Genomic DNA, 8,037 nt, shown 5'->3' on the forward strand with positions numbered 1-8,037 from the left:
AATGAAAAAAAAATGAAAAAATGAAAAAAATGAAAAAAAAAACATTCTAATGTTTTAATCTGTGGTTTTTGTTATTTGTGGGCAGAAGGCAACACTGACCCAGTTTTTCTTTTTCCACAATCAATAGGACTATTTGATTTGAAAGAAAGATTCAAGTACAGTCAAATAAAAATGTTAGAAAAGCAAAGAAGGAAGTTTCAAATTAAAGAAGAATGGAGTGGAAATTGCGAGGAAATATAGATCAAAGTGATACAGTTGAGGAGAGAAGGGACAAAATAAATAACAGATAAAAGCACAAAGACCAAAGACAGGGCCAGGAACAACGAGAAAGAAGGAAGTAAGGAAAATATGTTTTCACTTATTTTACTCTGGTAGGATATTTTAGAAGGTACATGATGTCACTTCTATGTCAGTAAAACAAAGATATTTCATAAAGCATTATTGTGTTCTTTTATCCCATTATGATCAGATTACGCCCCCCTACAGATAGAATTTTTATGTGTATATAGGTTAGAGTATATATGTATATTTAGTATAAGTTTCACAGAGAAACACTAAAATGATTTAGTATTTTTTAAATCAGGCCCTCCATCAGGTTCCTTTATGGGCATCATTAAAAAAAGATTAATCTAATCTTACTTTTTCATTGTATTCCCATGAAGCTATTTACTACGGAATGTCAATGCAATCTTTCAAATACATATATTTTCAAATACATGTATACTTCTAAGAATTATAAGTCTTTACCTCTTTTACTGAATACCCAAGCAATGATGATACCCTTATGCAGAAACAATGTCTCTTTTTTATTTTAAAGTGAATAAAAATAATTAAAAACATAGATAATAGAGAAATTCAAAAAACAAGATGACAGGAATTCAACCATGGTCATTACCTTGCATATTGTTTTCTTCAAAGTAGCCATTCAGATTACCAGATATAAGCATGTAAAATTGGTCAAAAAAAATTAAGCATTAAGTGTTCCTTTCAATAAACCAATAGAAATTATTAGTACAATTACCTTAGCTATCTTGTGTATATATTTCCCCCTTCCTTCTTTCTTTCTTTTCTCCTTTCCCTCATCCCAGTTGTTCTTTCCTTTTGAACAGTTATTTCTCTTTCACAGTATCTATCTTACCTTTCAGATTTTATTTACTCTTTCAGGTCCTTACACTAGGGAGACAATATGATGCTTACACACACAGGTCTGATTTATTTCACTTATGCGTATGGTCTCCAGTTGCATCCATTTACCTTTAAAAGCCTCGAGTTTATCTTTCTTTATAGCTGGGTATTTTTCCAGAAGAACTGAAAACATCATTCCACCGCAATATATGTGCACCCGTGTTTATAGCAGCGCAATTTGTCATAGCTAAATCTTGGAAACAACCCAAATGCCCATTAACTGAGGAATGGACAAAAGCAATGTCTCTTTAAAACAATGTCTCTTTTCTTCACAGGTTTGCTAATCTGAACATAACACATGTAGATCTTGTTAGAGATATAGTAGGAATTACAGTTATTTTTATTTTTTTCAAATCTGGACATTTGCTTGAGTTATAAGATTTTGTGTGGGAAAATACAGATACATGTTTCCCTTGTGCCAAAGAATATCACTCTGTGAGATTGTATCCCCTGAATGAGTCCTTATAAGGACAAGGTCTTCCAGACTAAATGCGCTCCAGTCTGCATTTAGCCAGCACAAGGTATGAGACCATCTCAGTCCTCAGCCTGTACTCCAGGTTGGGATTCAAGAGAAAGCACAGTTCCCTAGAACATCTCAGAGTCAACACTGGCTTCAGCTTGTAACAGCCTTTGCTGGGTTGGTTCGCTTTCCAGGAGTGAGAGCCACCATAATATATGATGTGACTTATATCATGTCCATAAATTTCACATGAACGTATGATCATGAAGCAATGCAAATGATCACACTAGGTCAAGGTGAGCAAACTAATGTATATCCATTATGGGAATACCAGGCAGTCAGTACAGTCTATGTTCCAAAGTATTAAAATACATAATAATAACTGAAAAACAGGATGCAAAATTGCATATATGCTATAATTATATATCTGTGCAATAGATGTATGTATTGTATATACACAATTGTATAATTGTGCCATTGAGAAAATTAAATTAACCATAAATAAAAAGTCAAAATAAACTATGAATGAATAGTTGGATTATAGCAACTGTTTTATTTCTATTTTTCTATTTATTTTCAACAATTATGTTGATGAGATGATTCTATTTCAATAAGTATGCATTTTTTTAATTATTTAAAAAGAGAGCAAGAGAGGTGTCAATGGGTAAAATGATAAAAGAATATTTTCTATGAATCTGCCAAAATGAAATCCATTAATCTTTTCAACCAATAACAAAAAAAGTGGAAAAAGATGAGAAAAAATGCAGACTTTGTTTGTATTGTTCCTCCTAAATTCTAATTTTTTTTATATATTTCTGTTCGTATGAGAAATGACCAAGGCACAGAAAGCATAACAGTGCTAAAAACCCTAAAAGATTCAGGTTCTCTATGTTCTCTGATTCTCTAGAGCAAGTAAAGCACCAGCCAAGACTGATGGCCGAAGAGGGAGCGGGCACCGTACTCTGCCTTCCTACCCTCCACGACCCAAACCCGGCGGGAGGACTTTGCTGAAAGTCCAGGCAAGGATTCAAGGCAGAGTTCAGCCCCGCCTGATCCTCATCCCTCAGTGTAGCACACAGCAGGAAGTCTGACTGCTCAGCTCCTCTCAGCGTTTCCACTCAAACCAACCGAGATAATGAGTCTCCAGGCGAGAGCAGAAGGAGCAAAGAAAATCACAGTTGAATTTAGATAAAATAACTACAAAACACAACAGTTATTTTGACTGTCTCCAGTGCTTTTTTCTTGTTTTTGTTTCAAAACACTTATGAAGTCCAGAAGGAAGGTACTGAGTGGTAGGGTGGTGTATGCATAATATTAACACAGTCACCGTTCACTTCATTCAGTATGGGTTCTCCCGGAGCAAACCTGTCTCTGGCACGGAGGCGCAACGGGAATCAAAGAGGATGTTGCCATGCTCCTGTAGTTTAGAGTCTTGACTAAGAAACAGACCAAAAATCAGGAAAAAAATAGTAAAGTAGATAACCAGCTAGCGTGAGATACTGGTAAGGTTAGGAAGGTAGCACCGTGGATAACATGACCAGAGGTCTACTTCAGAGAATCTGTAAAGGACTCTGAAAAGGTAACACGCAGATGAAGCCAAACCAGCGAATATCTAAGGAAGGGACGCTGCTTTTAGAAGAAAATCTCGCGCAAAGCCTGGACCTGCAGAACATGACAAGCTCAGTAAAAAAAGACAAATTGGGGGTCTTTTTGAGACAGGAAGGCCATGAAGTCACTGGCTGTCCCATCTTAGCTCTGGGGGACCCAGGAACACCCATCTGTACTTCTAGTCCCAGCTACTCAGGAAGCTGAGGCAGAAGGACTGAGACCCAGGAGTTCAAGGTCACCCCGGGCAAAATCCCAACTTTAAAAAAAGCTCTGAGTGGAAGGGAATAGAAAAAAAGGTAGAAATGAGGGATAACCAGAGTACAATCTACTCATATTGGGGAAACTGAGGAGTGAAGCTTTAAAAATAGTTTAAAATTAACATTTACCTTTCATAAGCAAAAGAAAAACCTCCTTAGACAAACGCATGTTAGAATTGTCCCTCAAAAATTTTCTCACAAATTGCAATTCATGAAATACATGTTCACACGCAAACATACACACAAAACAGAGGCAGTCTCAACCAGACTATGGATGTTAAAATTATCAAATATGTGGCCTAAAATAATTATGTTTAATATAGAAATTAAAGTATTTTATCTGTCTAAAGTATAAAAACCAGGGGCTGGGGATTTAGCTCAGCGGCAAAAGCGCCTGCCTGCCAAGCGCAAGGTCGTGAGTTCGGTTCCGGTACCAGAGAAAAACCAAAAATAAATAAATAAATAAATAAATAAAATAAAGTATAAAAACCAAATCAGACACTATGAAAATAATGAGATGGAAAAAAAAAAAAAGAAAAGAATGAGATGTAGTTGGAGAAGAACTTAGTAGAGCTTATAGAAAAGAATAAAATGATTTTTAACAGGAAATTAGAAGTTCAACAAAAGGATTAAAGGGGCTGGGGACTTAGCTCATGGCACAGTGCCTGCCTGGCAAGCATGAGGTCATGAGTTTGATTCCTGGTACTGGGAAAAAAAAAAAAAAAAAGGATTAAATAGCAGACTAGAGCTAATTGGTAAAACACATGTTCAAGAACCTCACTGAACTAAATACAAAGCACTTGATAGTTTGGAGCCTCTGGTAGAGTTATACATATAAAGCAGGTTCCCTAGACTCCTATCAAGAGAAGAGGATATTCTTAAAGGAGAGCTTCTGCTGCTGGGATCAAACTTCCCCATGGTCTCCTTCTACTCAGGAAGCAGTGCGGGCCCAAAGAGAGAAAGAATCAGTGTGACCAATAGATCCCCAACATTTGAAAAAGTTTTGGAAAGTACTTTCTATATAGTTGCAAACTGAATAAATGAATTAATTAATTAATAATGATGTATTTAATAATAGCTAATAGAAACCTTGTGATACTACTTGGGTATTATAGTCTATCTTTGGGACTATACACTTCTAAAACATCTGGAGAAAAGGAAAAAGGAAAAATTCATCTGAGGGTGGTGGCACTCCCCTGTAATCCCACCACTCAGGAGGCTGAGGCAGAGGATCATTGTGAGTTGAAGACCAGCCTTGGCTGCAAAGTGAGCTCAAGGACAGCGTGAACTGCGTAGCAAGACCCTCTCTGAAAAAGACAAAAAAGAAAAGAAAAAAGAATACTTTTCGACGTAGTGCCAAAGCTGAAATGTGGACATACAGAGATTTGGATTTCTGTATATTATTGAATGGTGGGCAGTGATTCTCTCTTATACTCTTATTTGAATGCTGCACCCACAAAACCCAAGCAATTATCCACCTGAGCAATCTGGGCCATTCCATTCCCTACGCTCCCCACATTTTGAGATATTGAATTTAAAATTTAAATGCCAGTGAATGGCGCTCTTTTGTAGTCTTTGGAATTTCAAAACTCTTTATCAGTTCTAGCAGGTTAGCTCAAGTTTATCTTCATCAGTTAAGAAGATGGCCCGGAAAAAGTAAGTAAATCATTTTCACCACCAAATCTTTTTCAGTATGTACCACACTGGACATTACGTGACTACTCTTTTCTGTTCAGAATGATATTTTCCAGTGCTCACACAGATGTGTTTCCAGCTGTAAAAAATCAGCTCAGAATTCAGCTCTTTTGTCTAAAAAACAGTCTACAGATGCCCAGATATGATCAGCTTCATACTGGGGATTTTACCTACATGGCCATTTACAAGCAAAGGGACAAAATGACAGTTCTATGCTTATGTCTTACTGGAGTCTCAGCACTATTGCTTTTAAGCAAGGTCCTTTCTGTTTGGAAGAGTGGAGCAGATTTTTCAAAACAGAAGAAATCCTAGAAAAAACAGGGTAACGACCAGGCTTGCCAGTCAGCTATAATTTTTATACCCCCAAAACCTAATCAAACTAAGAAACTCAGAGTGAAAAGCAGAAGTCACCTATAAACAATAAGGTTATAACTAAATTACTAAACTTTTAGTGTTCCTATAACTTTTCATCCTCAGCTATAAAAATTCATGGCAGAAGCTTTATACAAAATTTCACTCCTTCCTAGATGCTACAAGTAGAATACTGTTTCCTGCATAGTATCTATGGGGGAAAAATAGGCCTTCTAAATTACAAATGATACTTCTGCAAAGACTTATGAGATTTATATTGATTCCTGCTAAACATTTACTAAGTTCTAATTCCCCACTCATCCATAGCCTCACACAGTTTGAAATTTGATTGAAGTGAAGAGAAGCCTCAATCCATCTGTACTTTGTTCAGTGACATTTTTATTTTGTTTTGTTTCTTGTCTTTTTTGAGACAGGGTCTCGCTATGTAATTCAAGTTGGCCTTGAGCTCACTTTGTAGCCCAGGCCGGTCTTGAACTCACAATGATCCTCCTACCTCAGCCTCCCGGGTGGTGAGATTACAGGTATTCGCCACCACGCCCAGCTTCATTTTTGTTCTGTTTTGTTTTGTTTTTCAGTGACATTTTTAAAGAGTGATTATGGTTACAAACACAGGACAGTGCAGAAGAGAATCAGTATGTGGAACTTTCTCCAGCAATCGATCTCAGACAACGCTTACAGGTGTAGTAGTGAAAGCTCCCTTTGAAAGAGACAGATAAGTGTTAGGGGGTAGTCTCTTGACCAGTTTCCTGTGTTAGGTTATGAAGCAAATAAAAAGCCTAGTTTGCAAGTTCAGCTTTCCAAGCATCTTTCACAGCTGCCTGACATAAAGTTCTATCATGTGTCATAAAAATGTCATTTGAGATACTAATGACTTCAAAACTGCATGCAAAGCGACAAGTGTATATTAGAGGCAAGTTGGCCAGAAAAGTAAATATGTGCCCTCTTTGCAACTGCATTTATGCTTGCACTATGGCAAACACTTGAAATAAATGACTTGAGCATTTTGAAAATTGCTTTGAAGTTATAGATATTGGTGTTGATAGCAGAGGGAAAGGCTTATTACTAAACTCTACTGGGCCCAGAATTACTTTGGAAAGAATACAAATATGCATGAGATGCACAAAACATATTAAGAGAACACTCTAGTGTAAAGCCAAATATCAAGCATGACAAATGTTGGGTCCCAAGTTTGCCTGAGAATGAATTACAACAGACAGAGGAGAATCTACTACTAGGTTGTTCAACATGATAAAGGTGCACAAAATTTTCTACAAATACCTTTAACCATGAAAGATTATTTCCATGCCTGACACCTCAACCAATGTAATGGTTTTCACTGGGACTGATACAGTGTTTGAAAATTCTTAAAACCTCCATCAGCACCCTGCATCAGGTTGGAGTGGGGAAGATGCATGTTTCTAAGGTCCATAAAGCTTAGAGAGGGTGGGAAAGCAGACATGGAAGCATGACATTAAAGTAATGGAAAAGAAGGAGAAAATTCTGTCAATCAACTTTGTAGTTAATATATTCTCAAAATATGAAAATACCAACTTTCTAGACATTTAGAAACCCTTTTTTTCATCTAACAGTCAAAACCCCAGTTTATAGCCTGAGCATTTCTCTCCGTTACCCCTCAGCTATTGCGGAGATGCAGAAAGACAGAGTTAGGTTAAAGCTTTGTGCTACATTTAAAAAACCATGCACAAAGACTTCATCTGTTATTTTTCTCCACATTACAAATTGTATCTAGGATCTCATCTCATGAAGATGGGTGTCTTCACCCTTTTTTTGCATATCTTTCACCTCTGAAGAAAGGAAAAATGACTATTTTAGCATCATTGAGAGTCTCTTGTTTGAAACGGAGCCTCAGGTACATTCATGAAGTAGAAAAGGCCTGATTTCTGCTATATAATTCCACTTTGACATCTACTCAGCCATGAAAATAGTTTCATTTTTATGCAAAATATGCCTCATGGCATCTGCCTTGCATGGTTAAAACAATAGAGAATTCAATACTGCAGCGAGCCTTTACTGGAAGAAACCTTGGGTCATGTGGTTACGTTCTCATTACCACGTGGTACTTTAAAAGTTAGTGCTTTGGTTAGTTCTGTTTCATTGTTAATTATTTTGACAAAGAAGGGGTATGTCTTGTGGAATTACTGAATTGTCTGTTGGAGTTCTGGTCTGAGTATGGCCCAAGTGGAGCTTCTAAAGAACTCAGATTTACTATTTTTTTTTTTAATCTGTATTGGCTAATGCAGGTGGAATGGCTAGAAAAGACACACTGGGTAGTCTTGGGGAAGAACAAAGTTTCTGAACCATTATATTGAACAAGATTCAAGGGCAGGAAGAGTTCTTTTCATACTGAATTTTGAAAGGCAAGATTGTTGTGAAAACAGCTTCCTTTGAATAAAAATAGGTATTCAAAGAACGATATTATAATCTGCATAATCAAGAACA

The sequence above is a fragment of the Chinchilla lanigera genome, unplaced genomic scaffold, assembly GCF_000276665.1.
Source record: "Chinchilla lanigera isolate Chin_1 unplaced genomic scaffold, ChiLan1.0 scaffold00040, whole genome shotgun sequence".
In the NCBI taxonomy this organism is placed as follows: Eukaryota; Metazoa; Chordata; class Mammalia; order Rodentia; family Chinchillidae; genus Chinchilla; species Chinchilla lanigera.